Source organism: Euprymna scolopes, chromosome 27 (genome assembly GCF_053919585.1).
Source record: "Euprymna scolopes isolate OS-2025 chromosome 27, ASM5391958v1, whole genome shotgun sequence".
Taxonomy (NCBI): domain Eukaryota; kingdom Metazoa; phylum Mollusca; class Cephalopoda; order Sepiida; family Sepiolidae; genus Euprymna; species Euprymna scolopes.
This window is the reverse complement of record NC_136508.1, coordinates 115,277,538-115,297,829: the sequence shown is the minus strand read 5'-3', so window position 1 is coordinate 115,297,829 and position 20,292 is coordinate 115,277,538. Positions and strand designations below refer to the sequence as shown.

The 20,292-nt window shown below is 33.3% G+C and overlaps 1 long non-coding RNA gene across 1 annotated transcript in view; it reads left to right on the top strand.

The window, feature by feature from the left end:
• The window catches only part of LOC145248786 (uncharacterized), a gene marked incomplete at its 5' end in the record, with an annotated part of 199,585 nt that overhangs the window by 85,615 nt on the left and 93,678 nt on the right, over positions 1-20,292 (top strand). Inside the window, one exon of the long non-coding RNA XR_013863394.1 lies at positions 15,673-15,739. This is a non-coding gene — a long non-coding RNA (uncharacterized LOC145248786). The remainder of the gene's footprint in view (positions 1-15,672; positions 15,740-20,292) is intronic.

Below are 20,292 nucleotides of genomic sequence, written 5' to 3'. Positions count from 1 at the left end.
ATATATATGTCTATATCTATACATATATATATATGTCTATATCTATACATATATATATGTCTATATCTATACATATATATATATGTCTATATCTATACATATATATATATGTCTATATCTATACATATATATATATGTCTATATCTATACATATATATATATGTCTATATCTATACATATATATATATGTCTATATCTATACATATATATATATGTCTATATCTATACATATATATATATGTCTATATCTATACATATATATATATGTCTATATCTATACATATATATATATGTCTATATCTATACATATATATATATGTCTATATATATATATATATATATGTCTATATCTATACATATATATATGTCTATATATATATATATATGTGTGTCTATATCTATATATATGTCTATATCTCTATCTCTCTCTCTATATATATATATATGTCTATATCTATATATATATATGTCTATATCTATATATATATGTCTATATCTATATATATATGTCTATATATATATATGTCTATATCTATATATATATATGTCTATATATATATATGTCTATATCTATATATATATATGTCTATATCTATATATATATATGTCTATATCTATATATATATGTCTATATCTATATATATATATGTCTATATCTATATATATATGTCTATATCTATATATATATGTCTATATCTATATATATATGTCTATATCTATATATATATGTCTATATATCTATATATATGTCTATATATCTATATATATGTCTATATATCTATATATATATGTCTATATCTATATATATGTCTATATATATATATATGTCTATATATATATATATGTCTATATATATATATATGTCTATATATATATATATATGTCTATATATATATGTCTATATATATATATGTCTATATATATATATATGTCTATATATATATATGTCTATATCTATATATATATGTCTATATATATATGTCTATATCTATATATATATGTCTATATATATATATATATATGTCTATATATATATATATATGTCTATATCTATATATATATATATGTCTATATCTATCTATATATATATGTCTATATCTATATATATATATATGTCTATATCTATATATATATATATATGTCTATATCTATATATATATATATATGTCTATATCTATATATATATATATATGTCTATATCTATATATATATATGTCTATATATATATATATGTCTATATATGTCTATATCTCTATATATATATATGTCTATATCTCTATATATATATGTCTATATCTCTATATATATATGTCTATATCTATATATATATATGACTATATCTCTATATATATATGTCTATATCTCTCTATATATATGTCTATATCTATATATATATATATATGTCTATATCTATATATATATATATATATGTCTATATCTATATATATATATATATATATGTCTATATATATATATATTATTATTTTTAAAACAGTAATCTACGTACACGCGTGTTTCGAGGTCATTACCTCTCGTTAGCATAGTTCAACTGTTTCTAGGCATCGAACCTCAGACCATGTTTACCACAGTCCGGTGCCTTAACCGTTAGGCCATAATGAGGTCCGAGGCGGAGCCAATATTAACCGTATGTATCGCTTGAAAAAAACGATAACAAAATCTAAATTTATAAGCAATAAAAATAAACAGTATAATTAATCTAGGGATTATGGCCTAACGGTTAAGGCACCGGACTGTGGTAAACATGGTCTGAGGTTCGATCCCTAGAAACAGTTGAACTACGCTGACGAGAGGTAATGACCTCGAAACACGTGTGTACGTAGATTACTGTTTTAAAAATAATAAAATAAATAAAAATATTATATACGTCCAAATTGAAAAAAAAAGGGCGACTTTCTAAGTAAATAAAAAAATGAGCTCTGAGGCGGAGCCAATATTAACCGTATGTATCGCTTGAAAAAAAACAACAATAACAAAATATATATATATATATATATATATATATATATATATATATATATATATATATATATATTCCCGGATAAAAATATCCAAAAGTAAAAACTATTAAATATAACGAGGTTAGGAATAGCTCTCAGTAAACAGAGCAGGATATTATTTTATTCAATTTAGGTAAACATAATTCCCATTTGTCACGACAATAAATTTACTGTTTGATCTAAAAAGATTTCATCACGTGATAGAGGCCTCCGGTCTTCATTGAGGCCAGTCTTTTAACGAAAAGAAGAAATTTCGAAAGCTTTTTTTTTCTTTTTCTTTTCTTTTTTTAATTTATAATTTCTATGGTGTGATTGGAAGCACTTCTATATACGGGGGAGTTCAACGAATAAGATTCTTTAAGAGGAGATTAATCAGGATGATGCAAAACTCAACAAATTGCTTTTGGAGCTTCTGTAGATGAAGTATAAAAGAACGATAATATAAACAATATATACTAATGCATAGAGTTTTATTCGTTTATTCAATACTAGCCTGGGTGCCCGGCGTTGCCCGGGGGTTTGCAAGTGTGTGTTGAGTAAAAAAAAAAAAAAAGTGGTAGTAGGCAGGCAGGCTCGAACCTGTGACGCGAAGGCGAAAAAGAAAGTCAAAGAAAATCTGAGGTCTTACCCCTACTCCATTACGCGACCGGAAGTTTGGAACGTTAAAATTAGGCAAACTCAGTCCATTGTTCTCTTTTTTTTTTTTTTTTTTTTTTTTTACAAGGGTGTCACCACTTATCAAGGCCCAGAGGCCACTCGAGGATAAGGGTTAATAGGTATACATTAGTCATTGTGATTTTAGCATAGTAAACAGTGGGAATTTTGTAACTTGGATTACTTGGGGGGACGATTCAATTAGAACTTGTTCACATTGGACTTTTTCTTTTTTTTTTTTTTTTCATAGGTATCAACACATTATCAAGGCCAAGAGGCCACTCAAGAATAAGGGTTAAAGAGTGCACAGTAGAAATTGGACAATATAATAATCATTAGTAATGAAAATTTGTTAAATTTGATAACTTAAGTGGAACGGCTAATCAAGAACTTATTTACTTTAGACTTGAACACAACCATATTGTAGTCAGCCGGAAAGCAGGAAAACGGAAGACAATTCCACAGGCGTGCAGTTCTAATAAAAAAGCTTTGTTCATGGAATCTACGTTTAGGTTTAGGCACAGATAAAGAGTGGGGGGAATTATTGATAGTGTTTACAGCTAGACGAGTGTTTCTTGTGAAAGTTTTGCGAGGGGGGACCATAGATTAAAGCTCAGTCGAACACTTTCCATGAAAATAACGATACATCAGAGACAAACTCGCAACATCTATTCTGTGTGTTCTTTTATTCTTCATATTGTATATATATATTTGTATATATGTATTTATTTTTATTGCTTTTACAGAAACACTTATAGTTGGCTAGGTTTTGACTTTGAAGTAATAATTTTAGCTCCTTATATCAAATGGCTTCATGCCTTGTCTGTAACGATTTATATACAGGAAAAATAAATAAATACCAAGACAATTTTTTTAAAATGTTTTTCCTTTTTTTTTCTTTTCTTTTTTTTTGCTAATTGTACTATGTTGATTCAGCATTGAGTACTTGTGTAGATTGATGATCTTTTAAGCCAACGCATTTCAGGTGGAAACATTATTACACACGTGTCATGTGGAAATTAGTATAAATTTCTAAAAATTACGAAAAATGAACCAGTAGAAGTTGTGCTAGATATATTAAGAAAAAATTATTTACAATTACAGTCTGTTTAAAAAATGGCGGGCCCTTAATTTAAGTCAATTTAAATCAAGGGAGATAAGTCAGTTTGTCATATTGAATTAGTCGCACAACTGTTCCACATTAAAACATACGATAACACTTGATAATTCGATAAATTCTATTTTTACTTGTAATTATTTTCTACTAGATCATTTTTCGTAATTTTTGGAATTCATACTAATTTCGACATGACAACGTAAGTACGTAAAAGTGTTTTCACCTGAAATGCGTTGGTTTAAAAGATATCCAATCTACACAAACACGCAGCTCTGTCTTGCATTAAAAAAAAATTCTTTTATTGTATTAAAAAAATATATATAACAAAAACATGAATTTCTGTCGTCGTCGGGTGGCAAATATCGAAATATAAATAAATGACTTGTCTAAGGTTACATGTCGGGGAGGGGGGGGGCACCGATCTCTTCCTGCCCGAGGGTCGAGTTTCCTTTTACTGCGGATTTTCTCTCCAGTTACCGTAGTAAATCCTGATCTACTTTTGCTGTCTCTGCGTAAATGCCAGGTTTCCGTGACGATCCGAATCCATCATGGCATCAACGTCCCCCCTTCCCGTCGCGCTTCCCTCCTTCCCCGTCGCGATCCGGAGTGATCATTCCTATCGGGGCCGTAATTGAATGTCAATGAAACTATTTTTTGATGCCAAATGATCTGCAACCGTACGTAGGGGTGGCGGAAGGTTGGTAAATGAATGTGAGGGCAGGGATATGATGTCCAGCCAGCATCTTCTGAAAGATGCTGGTGACGATTAACGAGCGATCATTTGCCAATTCAAGACGAATTTAATATCACTGTCTCTCTCCTCCGTCTCAATGTAATTGTTCCGGGTTCGATTTCAAGCGGAGGATTCAATCGGCAATTGCATAGAATGGCGTGTAATGGGAGTGTTTACGCAGAAAGCCAACTACCCCCTCCCCGTCTCGACGAGAGAGAAAGAGAGAGAGAGAGAGAGAGAGAGAGAGAGAGAGAGACAGAGAGAGAGAGAGAGACCTATTTATGTGCACGTCCATGTAAAAGAAAATCTCATGATTTGGCCGCCCTAAAAATATTGTCTTCTTTTTCCATCCGGTTTGTTTCTCGTGATGAACGTATTTTTTTTTATTTATTTATTTATTTTGTGTAAGAAACATCCAGATGAAAAAAAAAAAAATTGACTTTTCAAAATAATCAAAAAATAAAATTTTTCGTTAAATCTTATGAAAATTGTATTCCAATTAACAGTTATTTAGTGCGGACTGGTTTTGTATCTGCTCGCTATCAGTTCATAATTGAATTCCTATTCACTACTTAGAATCATTGAAACGAAACTAATCAATAACTAATTCATAATTGAATTCCTATTCACTAGGCACCTCTAAAAGTCACCACAGAATTAACCCACCCCCCATATGTAAAGTGATGTAACTTTCTTATGAATTAATATTATCAATATAACTTTATTATGAATTAATATTAACAATATAACTTTATTATGAATTAATATTATCAATATAACTTTATAATGAATTAATATTATCAATATAACTTTATTATGAATTAATATTAACAATATAACTTTATTATGAATTAATATTATCAATATAACTTTATTATGAATTAATATTATCAATATAACTTTATTATAAATCAATATTATCAATATAACTTTATTATAAATCAATATTATCAATATAACTTTATAAATTAATAATATCAGTATAACTTTATTATGAATTAATATTATCAATATAACTTTATTATGAATTAATATTATCAATATAACTTTATTATTAATTAATATTATCAATATAACTTTATTATAAATTAATATTATCAATATAACTTTATTATAAATTAATATTATCAGTATAACTTTATTATGAATTAATATTATCAATATAACTTTATTATAAATCAATATTATCAATATAACTTTATTATAAATTAATATTATCAATATAACTTTATTATGAATTAATATTATCAATATAACTTTATTATAAATTAATATTATCAATATAACTTTTGTACCATTTAAAAGAAGAGCACAATAAACTAGTAATAATTAAAAAAAAAAAATTTTTCATCGAACGAAAATAATGAAATTACGAGACGAAAATCGTGTTTACATATTTGCCGCTTTAAAATAACGTTTCCATGTAGTAAGCATTTCGAACGTGAAAACATACCCGTGTTTAATAAATCAAGCAAAAATCAACTAATGGTCAGATTGAAATTTTTCGATACTTATCAAATTTAGAATGAAATTACGTATATAAGCTGACACCCAAGATCGACATGGGCATGGAATATGTGCCTACATTAAGGATGGCTTCCCGTGTGGCAGGGATATCTCTAGAGAAGATCCTAATTGACCCTATATGTGCTTCAGGGTTGCACTTGCTAACACCACTGCATTTATATTTGCCTTCTATAGGCCCAACAACAGCGGAGTTACTATCTTTAAGAGCATATCTGAGAAAATAGACCACATACTGTCTTCACATCCCTCGGCTAACATCCACATCTGTGGTGACTTCAATGTCCATAACGTGGAATGGCTGACCCACTCAAATAAGACAGATGATGAGGGGAGATTTTGTCATGATTTTGCCATTGCTTATGACCTCACTCAGATTGTTCGCGGACCCACCCGTGTGCCCGATACACCCGGTCAATATGCAAGCCTCTTAGACCTTTTTCTCTCAACTTCCCCTGAGCTATGTTCATGTTCCGTTCATTCTCCTCTAGGATCCTCCGACCACTCCGTCGTATCAGTTAAGATAAAAGCAAAATGTAAGAAGCCCCCAGACGTACCCCTCCACCGTACTGTATACCGATACTCTATGGCTGACTGGGATAGCTTCCGTACATTCATATCTGATTTACCTCTGCACTCCATGTTTAAAAAGGAAGTGTCCTCTATAGTATCAGATCAGACCGAATGGTTAATTGTAGGCATAGACCAATTCATACCATCTAAAAAATTCCAACAAAAACCTAACAGCTAGCCATGGTTCTCCCCAGAATGTGCTGCTGCTATTACGCACAGAAATCACTTTTTCCATAGCTACCAACACAATAGATGCACTGAGACTAAAGCTGCTTTCAGGACTGCCAGCAACCGGTTTGGTTCCCACCAGTTTTGGCAAATAACAAATAGGATCCTGAACAGAAGTGTGCGTTCTATCCCAACCATTATCAATAGACCAGAGGTCATCTCGTCAGCGTCAGACAAGGCCAAACTATTTGCAAAGAACTTTGCAGCTAATTCTACCCTATGCGACGAAGGCCATCAACTCCCCATATTTCCTCCTATAACACAGAACAAGCTAGGTAACATACAAATATCCGTGCATGAGGTCGCCAAGCTAATCAAGAACCTAGATTCCAGTAAAGCAACTGGCCCTGATGGCATCCCAATTATAGTGTTAAAAAAGCTTCAACCAGAACTTGCTCCCATACTTACGAAACTATTTAAGCGCTGCCTTAAGGAGAAGTGCTTTCCGACTCCCTGGAAGACCTCATCAGTTTGCCCTGTATTTAAGAATTCAGGTGATAAGTCATCTCCCTCTCAGTACAGACCAATAAGTCTCCTGTGTGTTATGAGTAAGTTGCTGGAATCCATATTAAATAGAGAAATAGTCAACCACCTCAGCAGGAATAACCTTCTTAGTGACACACAATATGGTTTCCACTCTGCAAGATCTACCACAGATGTGCTGACGGTTATATCCCACAGGATTAGTGAATCTCTTGACAAAGGCTTACTTTCTAGGGCAATTGCTCTTGACATATCAAAGGCCTTCGACAAGATATGGCATAAAGGTTTACTTCACAAGATTTCCAGCTACGGTATAACTGGAAATGTTTTCATTAAATCATTTCTCTCTGATAGGCTCATAAGAGTAGTGGTAGATGGACAAAAATCGGAAGCCTGCAATATAAATGCTGGAGTCCCTCAGGGGTAAATCCTAGGCCCAACTCTCTTCCTGATCTACATCAATGACCTCCCTAAACACATACTTAAATCATTCGTTGACATCTATGCTGATGACACGACCATCTACGACAATACATCAAAGGCTGTAAATGACAAAGTTCTCTCTGATACTCTCTCCTCTGATCTTGAGCGTGTGGTTCAGTGGGGGAAGATGTGGCTGGTTACCTTTAATGCATCCAAAACCAAACTCCTATCCTTACATCATCAACGCTCTGATCCCCATCTGGCATCAATTGTGATGGATGGCTCTCGTCTGGGTGAGGCCCCATGTTTTGACAAGCTTCTGGGTTTGACCTTTACTCCTGATCTGAAATGGAACACGTACATCAAGTCTGTTGCCAAGGTCACTGGAAAGATGGTGGGATCCTTCTACCGCTCCAGAAGATATCTCACTACTGATGCAATTCTCTATCTATATAAAAGCCAAGTACGTCAAAGGATGGAATACTGTTGCCACATCTGGGCAGGAGCCGCTAAAAACAGCCTATCCTGCCTTGACAGAGTACAAAATAGACTTTGTGGCTTAGTGGGGGATGCCCTTTTCTCTACCCTGCAACCTCTCTCCCACAGAAGAGACGTTGCGAGCCTATCCTTGTTTTATTGTTATTTCCATGGCAGGTGCTCGTCTGAACTCCAATCTCTGGTCCCCCCTCGCCAATCTTTCACGAAAAACACCCGTCTAGCTGAATCCACTGTGAAAAATTTCCCCCACTCTATATCTGTGCCTAAATCAAAACGCGGATTCCATGAACAAAGCTTCTTTCTTAGAACTGCACGCCTGTGGAACTCTGTTCCGTCTGCCTGCTTCCCACCAGACTACAACCTGGATGTCTTCAAGTCCAATGTTAACAAATTCCTAATGAACCGCCCCCTTAAGTAAACACTTTATCAAATCTCCACACTAACATAATGTACTTGCAATAACCCTTATCCCTGAGTGGCTTCCGGGCCTTGATAAGTGGTGATCACTGTGTAAAAAAAAAAAAAGTATAAAATGCAGTTTCCGTAAAATATACGAAGGAAAATATTTTTTTTTTAGTACGTGTCCCCCCTCCATATTTATTTTTTTTATATTCGAACAAAATATATTTAAATCTATCGAAATTTCTATTTATTATGAAACAGAAGAGTTCAAATAAGTAATAATAATAATATTTTTTTTTAATTTAAATGCATATATTGAACAAAAATTTATCTTGAAATTGCAATTAAAAAAAATGATATAAATTTAATATTATGTTTTTTTTTTAAATAGCGTTTTTTCGAATTAATATATACTATAATTAGTTGAATTGTTAAGAAATAGAAACTTCGTAAACATTAATTAATTTTTAAAAGATTAAAACGATTAAAATTCCATTATTTCAAAATGTTCCGTTACAACATAAATTTTTAATTAATTGTTTAAATTTTTTTAAATATTAAGTTTTTATATAAACATGGCTCTTGTCAGCTATTTTATATTCAGATTAAAACCGATTTGAAAATTTAAAAACCGATATTGCACAAATATTAAACATATTGTAGGCCCCCCCCCCCGCCTCATATTTTGTTTGTTTCTTTTTACCGAACAAAAGTATGGAAGCCGAACATGAACATTCAGTAAAACCGTATTTCATATTTAATACACAAATGTTTATAATATTATTAATCATTAAACTGTGTAAATCTTAAAACCTAACAAAATTATAACAAAGATTAATTATTAATTGAAGTTTGAAGAAAATAAACAAAGGTTTTAAAAAATTATTAAGTCGCTTCTGCTTTTCCATAGTTTGTATAGTTAACACAAGTCTGACGTTACGGAGTCATGCTTTTTTTTTTTTCACACCGTTTCGGAGATACCTACTGTTCACTACTTGAAATCATTGAAACGAAACTAATAGATAAGAAGACAAAATTAATAGAAGAGGAAAAAGGCAAAACTAATCTGAAAGAAAAAGCAGACAAAATGAAACGAAAAAGACAGACAAAACTAATAAAAAAAAAAAAAGACGAGACTAATCGAAAAAGGAGCCTAAACAAATCCAGGAGGAGTGGTGGACTTCGAAAAAGACATCAGAACCTTTTTAGCATTCCCCCCCCCCCCAGTGTTAGAAAGTAAAAAAAAAAAAAAAAAAAAAAAAGAGAAAATAAGTTTATCAGCAGAACAAAGGTATAGGAAGCTGTTTACCAAGATACACAAAAGGCAGCCGAAACAGGATTGTTAATCAAGGGGTGGCAGACAAAAGGCCGGACATGAAGGTAAACATATTTAGAGTTCAGTTTACTGGCAGTTATAGGAGTGGTAATGAGATTTATGACAATTTACGGACAGTCTCGGGTTTGCGTTAGTTCAACACAGTTTTCCAGTTTGAGACAGTCAAATGCAAATTGTGGCTCTGAGCAGATTGAGATGAGCTGATTGCAACTAATGGACGAAGCCTCGACGGAAAACTTAAATTGTAACCTTAGTGCGTTGCGGGTCGATGATGTCACATACACAGCCAGAGTGCAAGAGAAGACATCCATGCCATACAACATCATTGTCGAGCGGACAAGCATGTCGTCTCGCACCTTTCATGCTGTAGACTCAGAAAGGCAGAATCAATCTTGTATCTCTGCTACACACTTTGTACCATGATGTCATATTCTGTGACATAATTTTTTTAATGGAAATCACTCAAGACAAGGCATGAAGCCACTTGATGTAAAGAGCTAACAAAAACAAAAGCTGATTATTGCAAAGCCAGGAGATGCCTATTGACCTTAGTCTTGAAAAGACAAGAGTTCAAGGAAAACAGGGAGCAGGGAGAGAATTCCACAACCTTACATTCCTTTGAAAGAAGCTACTGGAATAGGAAGTTGTATTACAATGAGGTATTAAAACAGTGAATTGATGGAGACCTGAAGACCAATGAGTTAAACGAGCTGGAACAAGGAGTGCATGGATTAGATCAGATAATTCTGAGAAACGCGTCATAATAGTATTTGTAGAAAAGACTGAGACTAGCAACATCACGTCTGTGTGAGGGAGAGGTTGCAGTGAAGAAGAAAGTTGTGGGCCAATCATAACTCTATTTTCTTAATTTCTAATGGAATTTTCAGTTATTATAGCCTTCTGTGGAAATTTTTTAACTCTTCCTGGAATGGTTGGGTTTCTCCCCAGTGAGTTGTATTAAATATTTTTCACTTTCGCTATTTACCACAAAAAATACCCATCTTCACTGAATTTAATAATCGAAGATTTATGGACATTCACAAGTATTAATGGCTTGGGATAATTGATTTCAATGAAATTACAGCCAGAAAATATACCTTTGGGTCCTTAGAAACCTGGGTTTTTCGTGTCTCTACCTCATTTCTATTTTGTTTGGGTGCAATTCTAAAACCTTTGTGCTTTCCAACGATTGCTCATCAAATTTGATTGACGTGTAAGTCGGTTTGTGTTCAAGAAAACCAAAATCAATAACGTCTTTTTTTTTTTTTTTAAACATTTAGTTGCTTATATTTACTTGTCTATTTTATATGCCACTTGTCCATTTTCACGCATTTCACTTTCTTTCAACCCATTCTCATCTTTGCTTTTCACATCCTTTGGCTCCGAGCACGTGCCATCCTTTTTCTCTCTTTTTTTCCCCCTTTTTCTTCTCGCATTCACCTAATCTGCATCTGCACATTTTTCGACTGTTGCTGCTGATCTCTTCACAAGCCAGCCATCCTTTGCTGCTGCTGATACCTTCCCACGCGCTCATATACATTATGTTACACTATGAGCATCGTAGACTCTGGGGTGGGCAACACCAGGCAACGTCCCCTGCCTGCTCTCCATGCGATCCGATCCAATGCATCTTTGTGCCTGATGTATGCATGCATGTTATTGAGCTGATAAGCAGGAGGTGGCACACTGTACATGGCCAAACCATTTGAGATGCCAAATGTGTGTGTCAGCCCAAATTCCACCAATGTCAATCTTCTGATAGAGCATAGCTGAAGGGATTTTTTCATCTTCTGCTGCATATCCATCTGATCATGGCATGGTGATTATGCCAAAGTCGTTGCAAATCAAAAACTTTTGGGGCTCTCGTACTGCACAAAAGTGACACTCACCCTTGGCGGGTGGAAGCGGCTTCCTCCAAAGAAGGAAACTACATGGAAATTTCAAATTCATAAATGATTCCCAGTGCATGAATATCTTAATACTTGGACCACACTTTCTTGCTTGAATCTTGTCTTATAATAAAGTCGTATTCTTGTCTGTTTGTTCACAATTTAATTAATATGCACAAAAGATATACTGTTTCACAAATTTTCATACTAAAAACAGACTTACATACATTTTTATTCCAACATGATTTCTATATGTACTATGTATTCAAAAGAAATCTACATTCAATGAGTACCTTCATTACATTAAAGAAAATCTATTTTAATAATTTGTTCCATGTTATTAATTATTTGTTGCACTAAAATCGTTTTGATTGTTCTATTTAGAAATATTATATAAAGTTGATTTAGTTAATTTATATTTAATTATTAATAACAGTTGCGTTTTATTTAAGCTATAAGAGTTATTTCCCATTTAATCTATGAAAGTTACTTCGTGTTTGATTTTCATAAACTAAAATTGATGTGTTTTATGCTTCTTTAAATCCAACATGTCATTATTTTTCGTGACGAGTTTGGGTATTCAGTGTATCTTAAATAGTATGTGACTAATCCCTCCACCCAGCAATATATACAACTAGTATAACATAATTTCATAAACTCAACAGTAGGCTCTCTACAGTGCAATGTAGACTACAATATATTGTGGATTAAGTCACTGCAAGAAGGCATGTGAAGCTTCCTCCCGGTTCATCGCGTTGGGTCCTCAACTAGAGCAGGCTATCAATCGATTTGATTGAAAAATGGGCGATTTCAGCGACAATAAAATTATACCGTTGACCCTCATTCAATCCCGGACAACATCGGATCTCTCTGCTAATATATATATATATATATATATATATATATATATATATATATATATATATGTTTTTGTTCATTTCATGAAAGATTTCAAGAAGAATTGAGAACAGTGTCTTTCGTAAGTGAGAAGACGACCTGCCTGACGAAAAGAAAAGTGAGACAGGTGCGGGGATATGAATGGGGGTTGTTCAATCAAACACATTAACCTTCCGAAGGAACAAAAGAAAGAAGAAAAAAGTAAAACGAATTCAAAGAGAAGCTTTGAATACTTAGTTAAATGAATTCTAGGGGGGGGGTAATACGTGCGACGATGAAGGACGGGGGGGGGCAATCATCACGATCGTATGAAAATTGACAGCAACTGACATTTGACAGCCGGCATGAAAATGTCAGAAGAGACTTTGGAAATCTTTCTCTTGTGTTCTTCGATTTAGACTCGTTAAATAATGATTGAATGACCCTGTTCGACTAAAAGTGGAGTTGATTAGTTGAAAAGGACAAAGTCGGAGGGGGCGGATAGACGGGGAATAGGAGGAGGAAAGATGATGAGATTCATAAATTTGGAATTGTCTTTCTTTCAATATTGACGCCATCATCAGAGTCTCTTGTGCGCTGATTATGACCGTTTTGTTTCGAGAGAAGAAAAAAATATATGGGAATTGGTACGGTTTTAGTAGTTTGAAAAAAAAATGAGACATAAAAATTGTGAGACGGAATGATTTAGTTTTCTGGTATCGAGCTGAAAAGTGATGCAAGCAGAATCGTTGCCGAAATACAAATGATAAAACTTTGAAATGAGATTAATGAGAATTATGTCAGATAATCGATTTGAAGCGAACACTAAAAGTGCGAGAAAAAACGATGCAACATGGTAAACTTTTAGGTCCAACTCCAAATCTCTTTGCTACAAATCTCAAATAGCTTGGCATCCTGTAGAGACAGTTAACATTCCTGTGTGGCAATGTACAAATTCGGTTGTGTGAAATATTGTTAAGAACAGTATTTTCCATGTTAGGTTTGGTTAAAAGATTAAAATTAGTGTCAGATAGACTGCAAAAGAAAGTGAGAGCTATACGGAAAACAGACCTACGTTTCTTGACCAAATCTACATTAGTAAACGTCAAAGAATGAATCATTTTTTTTCTAAATTTTACATATTATTCTTCCAGGGTAATGCAATCAAGAAAAATACCAACTTTGTTCGTATTTGTTTTTGAGTTTTAGCTGGACATGTACACACGCACAATACAAAATAGAGTGTTATGAGCATAGGGCAATCCTCAATAAATCCTGAACAACATTGGGTCTTCCTGCTAGTGTGTGTGTGTGTATATATATGTATGTCAGATCATGTCATATGCTACTGGTACCATGTAACCCAGTACTACCTGCATCATGGTTGGTTCACCGGCGACTAAACTGGTATCCCCACCAGACTTGTTTGGTGAGGAGGGTGGCTAGTCTCCCTGAAGGATTAAAAACAAGACCTTCCAAAGGGCGAATGAACCCTTTTTCGGGGTCAACGGCAAACAAGCACCGTGTGCGTTTGTGTGTATGTGTGTGTTGGGGTGGATAGGACTCCTGTAAGCCATGGTGAAGGCAACCTTTCTAGGAGAAGCAAATCTCTGATTTAAAAAACATAAAACGGGAGACCAGTACCCGCATTAAGCTGGTCTGCAGTTTAACTTGTTGCTGGCTATCTTGCTCTTGCTTGTTGCTGGATCTGAACATTTTGAACCGAGAGAGAGAGACTTAGCTGTCGTACAAAGCTAAGACTCTGTAACGTCATCTGTGTATAGATACTCCCTCAGGCATTTGTCTATAAAAGTGGTCCTGTGGCGATGGAAAAGTTGTGACGCGTGGAGGTTTGAAATGCTGGAAGCATGTAATAATTGATCTCAATGACCATCTTCAGTGTCATGCCTGCTTGAGCGTGTGAATTCACCGGTAGTCATTTTTTGGATCAGGGACTTTAAGTGTCTGAGGGAGTGGCACTCGTCTGACAAGACGTTGCAATCATCATATATATATATATATATATATATATATATATATATATATAAAATAATAATAAAAGGATAAAAAATCCGACAATATGAATTTTAAAGGAAAAAAACAAAATACTTATGATACGTCGGTTCAGTGATTCTTATTTAAACGACTGTTTTTCAAATGTGAAGTATATCCCTTCAACTTCCAGTTAGTGGCGGATATTTAGGATAGAAATATGGATCGTTTTGTCACCTTAATAACTACAATAAGAAGGCAACAAAACAATCCATATTTCTGTCCTGAATACCTGACATTAACTGGAAGCTCAAGGGATATACTTCACATTTAAAAGCAGTCATTTTAATAAAACCCACTGAACAGACGAATCGAGTATTTTGTTTCTTCCTTTTCATTTTAAATTCATATATATATATATATATATATATATATATATGCTAGCATTTAAGCCCGGCGTTGCCCGGGTGTTTAGAGGTATATGTTGAGCAAAAAAAAAAACAAGGGGTCAATTTTTTTAACTTTCCCCCCTAATATCTCATCTTCCCCCCCCTAATTTCTAATCTTTTCCCCCTTAATTTCTTATCTTTTCCCCCCTAATGTCTCATCTTTTTCCCCCAATGTCTCATTCTTTCCCCCCCCCTCAATTCTCATTCTTTTTCCCCCCTAATGTCTCATTCTTTTCCCCCCTAATGTCTCATTCTTTTCCCCCCTAATGTCTCATTCTTTTCCCCCGCCCCTAATATCTCATTCTTTTCCCCCCTAATGTCTCATTCTTTTCCCCCGCCCCTAATGTCTCATCTTTTTTTTTCCTTCTAATGTCGCATCTTTTTTTTCCCTGTTCATCTGTTTTTGTAGACTTTCCTTTTGTAATGTTTCGTTTTGCCTTTGTTTCATTTTTTTTTTCCTCTTTTTTTTTTTTTCAGACTTCAGAATCAAGTGAATCTGAGCCGAAACCAAAACCAAAGAGTAAAAAAAGCCAATTGAGTTCAGGTATTTTGTTTTTCTTTTGAAATTTGAAAGGTGTACTTTTATTATTTTCAGACCTCTGCCCCCCCCCCCCAATAATTTTGTCATCTCTGTTTTTATAAAGTTCGATATCTATATATATATATATATATCTGTACATTCAGAATTCACTCTTAAAATAAATACGTGATCATGAATTTTGGAACTCAGCTGTTAGGCGTAAAGGGTAGTGATGTGAGATAGTTCATACAAAGAAGATAAAAGGAGTGGGTGTGATAATGAAGATACTGCCGATTTTTTTGTCAAATTTTAACAAATTTTAAATATTTTCGATATTTTATTTTAGCTATAAAGTTGAGTTTTTTTTTCTTCTTGCTCTGACATTGATATTAAAAGCCTACTTTTACTATATCTACATATTAATACGATAGCGTGTGTGTTCTTTTGTGTGTCATGCTTACTGGCAAATTTCATTGGTTGAGATTTAATTCTGGAATACACATTAATTCCAAAATACACATTTACGAACACTCCAGGCGGCATTCGATTAGTGTGTTCTTACCGCTATATTTCTTTTTAATTCCATAAAATTTAGGGTTTTATCTTTCTGGTAAATGCAAAAGTTGTTAAGAAATAATTGATTTTAAGTTATTCTGTAGTCAAAACGCTAATACAAATGTCTCGGCCGGCAGGCACTTTAAGTTTTCTAATTTAAAATATTTGGGACAAAAATTGATGCATCACTGCAGTTCTATATTTTTTAATAATATCTACAGCAGTTATTTTTTTTTTTTTCATTGTTTTCTACATTTTTTTATTGTTTGAGAGATAGACCGACCAATGCTCGTGTTTTTGTAATTTAAAATATTATTGCTAGTACTACATTTTTATATTTGTGTGTGTGTGTGTGTGTGTGTGTGTGTGTGTGTGTGTGTGTGTGTACTTACACTCATCTATGTCTCTGTGTGTGTTTGAGAAAAAAAAGTCGATGCGTTCCTATAGTTTTATTTTTTGTAATCATAGCTATTATTATTATTGTTTTCTTTTTCATTGTTTAATTTGTTTACATTTTTATATTTGTGTGTGTGTGTGTGTACTTACGCTCATCTATGTCTGTGTGTGTATGTCTGTGTGTGTTTGGGGAAAAAAATCTATGCGTTCCTGTAGTTTTATTTTTTGTAATCATAGCTATTATTATTATTGTTATTTGTTTTCTTTTTCATTGTTTAATTTGTTTATATTTTTTATTGTGTGTGTGTGTGTGTGTGTACTTATGCTCATCTATGTCTGTGTGTGTGTATGTCTGTGTGTGTTTGGGGGAAAAAAATCGATGCGTTCCTATAGTTTTTTTTTTTCATCAAATCTCCACACTAACGTAATGTACTTGCAATAACCCTTATCCCTGAGTGGCTTCCGGGCCTTGATAAGTGGTGATCACTGTGTAAAAAAAAAAAGCAAATAAGAAATGATTTGCGGTGATTTTAAACGTTACCTCTTCTTTTATCGTAAATTAAACTCATTAATAAGAAAAAATAAAGATGGTACACCAGGGCTTGAACACTGCCTCAGATTGAATTATGACGATGTTGGAATCGTAACACAAGTTTTTAATTAATGAAAATAATGTTTGCTCTATTATAATATTTCTCCCTGTGATGTGTGGTGCTTATTCTTGTGTTATCCCTTACCGGATTTTTCATTATTTTCTCTTCTGTTTCCGCCTTATCCTTGGAGAGATGGAACATCCCACAAGTTATTATACACGTGTTGTTCGTCCCCTGCTTTTCATGTCGGGTTCCGTAAATAATCAAGTTATCTTAATGGAGATTATCTTCTGTGGAGATTGTTGCTTTTATTGAAGCAAATCATTCAGATGCGTGTTTGCACCTCTGGCCACAATCCAGAAACGCAATTGATCCCGTTCCAAAGCGAAAGTAGTACGGAATCTTCTGCCAAAGTTGGAGAAATCCGTCTGGAAAAAGAAATTGGAAAAGAACTCTAAAACCGCGTCTTTTAACCTGAAATCAAAGTTCGAGCCTAAGGAATTCAGGTTTTTTGTTTTAACTTCTTACTTGGTTAGTTGTACGGCATATCAACCCATTTGGGGGCTTATTTCATGTTGAAACCAGTTATTTTTTAGCTTCATATTCTTAGTGCTTTAAAAAATCAGTTTACATAATGTGTATTTGCCCAGGCATCACCGGGACATGAATTCTGCTAGCATATATATATATATATATATATATTATATATATATATATATATATATATACACTATTGTATAAAAGTTATTTTGTGTGTGTATGTGAGTTCCTTCCTCATAGGTTCCAAAACGGCTGAGCCTATCTTTTGCAAATTTCACACAAAGCTAATTTATATTTCTGGCAGTGTTCTTAGACATGTTTTGTACAGAAATTCATCAGATAAGTATTGAACATCGAAAAAATCCGATCCTTAAAAATTCTTTCTTCTCTTATAGATAAAAAAAAAATTACATATATATAGCCACTTTGAAGTAGGGGGCTACTATCAGGGACATAAGTTGCTGGGGTATTATGAGGGGAGTTGAGTAGCAAGATGTCTGTTCACATTACTCATGAACTTCTGCATATCAGTACAGTTATGAAAGCAGAATCCCGGAAAAAAAAATGTACATAATTTCCTAACCATATAAATACACTTATGGAGATGATCTATATATATTTTAGTTTTACTAATAGTTTAAAATCATTAAATATTTATCATTTCATCATTAATACGAGCCATGCTAAAAAGAATCGTTTTTGGCATTGGAAAATAGGCATAATTAAGATTAAAGATCCCGTGGGCATTCCTTGGGTTTTGATAATCAGCAATACTGAAGGCGGTTAGCTGAGTCTGTTCAAACACACTTCTTCCCCCAACGTGTGGAACCAGCTCCAGAAGAAGTGGTATCTGCACTCAGTACCTTGAAGGCCAAACTAGACAAACATTGGAGGAACCACCCACTTCGTTTTGATTACAAAGACTGTTTTCCGTCTTACCATATATTGTATTGTGTAACAACTAAAATGACTGTTTAAAGATCTACTTCAAATAAATTATTCCATATTAAATGGAAATTAAATTTTAAGTGTCTTGATTGTTAAATTTACTTTAGAGATAAAAAAAAAAGAATTAGAGCCCTTTTCTGAACAAAATCGGCCCGACAGCAACAAAGCATTTTTGGACTGATTGGCAAGGACGTATCCCTGACTGATGCAAACAACTCCTATTCAAACTTATTTTCTTTTCTCCTTACAGATTACCTCCCCATGGCTGGCAGCAATGGCGGAACGGGTTACAGACCTTCAAGGCGGTACTTTTCTGGTGGATGAGGTTAAGTTTACAGCGGAAACTTCCCGGAAAACAGAAACTCATCAGGAAATAGCGAACATCTTATTTAAAATTTATCAGGAATCCAAACTCCTCCCTCCCCGAATCATTTTTTTGTTTTTGGTCCTCAAGATATAAGCTCAATTTAATTGAGAAATGGATTTTGAAATTTTCTGGTGGGTTCTGTTTACGTTTTCCGCTGTATGATGGGCGTGATTACATTCGAAAAATCTTTAACATTTTTGTGGTACTTCTTTCTTTACTTGAATTGAATTGGAGGAATTTTATTTTGCGTGGTGGGGGTCAAGGGGAAATGAAATGTATGTTTAAGCTTCATCACCTATAGTAGCTGAAGATGACGTCAGGACTTTATCACCAATGGTAACCTTCAAATAGTAATTTGTTTTTTCTTGTGAAAATATAATCAGTGCAATAAATTTTATGAATTTGAAATTTAAAAAAACAGTTTTTATTTATTTACTGTAGATCTTTTGTGGTTTATTACCAAATAAAATCAATGTTTCAGCACGTATATGTATATAATCGAAATATATATAAAACAAATCCTTCAAACTAACCTAAATATAAGACCGGTATCATCTTAGCAGATTCGAAAACTTATACTATGTAGGTACTTAATATGCAAGTCTTTATTATATAAGAAATGTTACAAATTTACAATTTCATAAACAAAGTTTTTCTTTGCCAAACTATAAAATCAGTGTATTTGCAGTTTTTTGTAACTGGATTTTAAATATATTGTAAACTTAAATAAGAAAAATTATTCATTTATTTTTTATTTATATTTTATTTAAATCTGTTTTAGAAGTTATTAAAATAAATTGCTTCAAGGTTTGTTTTTTTATCAAGAAGACAAAAACAAATTACTATTTAGTGGTCTAAATAAGCCTGGATACTTTTTTCAGGTTATCATCAGCATCTGTGCTGACGTCACATTAACGGATTTTCAGCATTGTTTTTTATATTTATTTAATTTTTTTATTTGCTTAATTTTTTATGGAGAGTGTTTGTTCTACCAGTGGAGATTGTGAAAAACAAACATGGCCACATATTCTTTGGCTTCTTCAGATTACTGTTCTCATTTTGAGTTTTATTTGCATAAAGTTTCTGTTAATCTAACTTCCAACCTTCTTCACATGCATCTTGTCAAGTTCAGAAATCTTTCTGCCAAACTAGGGAATCTACACCATGTTCTCATCCCA